The 1,793-nt window shown below is 40.0% G+C and overlaps 1 non-coding gene across 1 annotated transcript; it reads left to right on the top strand.

Annotated features, from left to right (window-relative positions):
* The first annotated feature begins 786 nt into the window (after window positions 1-786).
* LOC131236214 (small nucleolar RNA R71) lies at window positions 787-893 on the top strand. The gene has a single exon (XR_009166637.1). It is a non-coding gene; the product is annotated as a small nucleolar RNA R71 (small nucleolar RNA).
* Window positions 894-1,793: the final 900 nt, after the last annotated feature.

Below are 1,793 nucleotides of genomic sequence, written 5' to 3' on the forward strand. Positions count from 1 at the left end.
TCAATGATCTTCCCACTCCTAAGAGTGGTGATGGATTTAGCATGCCCCATCTGATTTGAAGAGCTGAGATCATTAATCTCGTACTGCGGTTTAGGATTGGGGAGAGGTTGTGCAGGAAGCATCCCCTTTTCTATAACCGTCATACGAGAATCTATCTTTTGCATAAAATCTGTAATTCCCCGCATTGCCTGAGCCAGCTCTTGTATGAAATTTTGAACCGGTTCCTCTTGAGGTTTCACTTGATTTGGATTTTGATTGAAGAAACCTGGAGGGGTAGCCGTTTGTCCATTCCTCCAACTAAAGTTTGGATGATTTTTCCAGCCAGGATTGTATGTATTGGAGTTAGGTCCAGTAAAAGGTCTTTGATAGTTATTTACGGCATTGGCTTGTTCATTCAACACTCCTCGAAAGGCAGGTATTGTAGGACAGTTTTCAGTTGTGTGAATGTTGCAATCACAGATGCCGTAAACAATTTCATTGACCTTATCCTTCTTTCCTTCCATGGCCTCAACTTTCCTTATGAGCGTAGTCACTTTACACTTGAGATCATCCTCTTCTTTCAAGAGATATAATTCACCTTTCTCCTTTAATTGAATCGGCCTAGACGTGGTGTTCGCCATTGGGTAATAGTCCCATGATTGTGTTTTTTCAGCGAGACTATCGAGGTAATCCCATACCTTGTCAACATCTTTGTTGATGAACTCTCCATTACACATTGTCTCGACCATTTGGCGCATGGAAGATGTCAGTCCATCATAGAAAAAATTTGTAATGCGCCACGTTTCAAATCCGTGTTGTGGGCATGAACTGACCAAATCTTTGAACCTTTCCCAACATTGGAAGAATGTTTCATCTTCCTTTTAGGCAAAGTTCATGATCGCTTTTCTGAGGGTAATCGTTTTATGATGTGGGAAGAATTTTTTTATGAATTCCCTCTGCATGTCGTTCCATGTGCCAATGGATCTAGGACGCAGTGAATGTAACCACGTCTTAGCTTTCTCTTTTAAGGAAAAAGGAAAGAGTTTCAGTCTAATTGTATCCTCAGATACATTAGGAAAACATAATGTAGCTATAATCTCATCGAACTCTTTCAAATGTAAATATGGACTCTCTGATTCAAGTCCATGGAATTTGGGAAGGAGTTGGATAACTCCTGGCTTGATGTCCATTTGTCCTGTGTTTTCAGGAAAAATCATGCATGAGGGCGTACTCACTCCCGCCGGTTGTAGATAATCTCGTAAAGTACGAGGCGGGGGTGCCTGTTGCACCTCATTTTCATCTTGGGTATCCTCCACCCTGGGTGGAAGTAGAGGAGGTTGGTCTTCAGCCATAACTTCCGTTAACTCAGGGAATTTTGAGTGGTGTCTAGTCCTGCGATGGATAGTCAACCCCTCAACCAATCCTCCTTCAGTCAAGAGACGTCGAGTGTCGTCACGGGCCCACTTGGGCATGAAAACACTCGTAGCCCGCGATTAAAAACCTAATCCTAAGAAAGGAAAAGAAAATCTAGAAAGAAACAGAGAGTTTGGAAAGAAATTACCAAATTGGAGTCCTGAGTTAAAACCTGCAAAATAAAATAAAATAAGTTAGATTTTTAAAAAGAGAAGAACAATCCTTTAAAAGAAAGGTAGCAGTAAACTGATTTCTAAAAGAAAGTGAAAACTTCTAAAATAAATTAGAAAGTCCTAAACTAGAAAGTAAATTACTAAAAGAGAACTGAAAAATAGAAAGTAAGGAAGGAGCTTACCGAATTAGAAATTTATATCTTAAAGGCCTACAAAATAGGAAGGTTA

This window comes from Magnolia sinica, unplaced genomic scaffold (assembly GCF_029962835.1).
Source record: "Magnolia sinica isolate HGM2019 unplaced genomic scaffold, MsV1 ctg293, whole genome shotgun sequence".
NCBI classification, from domain to species: domain Eukaryota; kingdom Viridiplantae; phylum Streptophyta; class Magnoliopsida; order Magnoliales; family Magnoliaceae; genus Magnolia; species Magnolia sinica.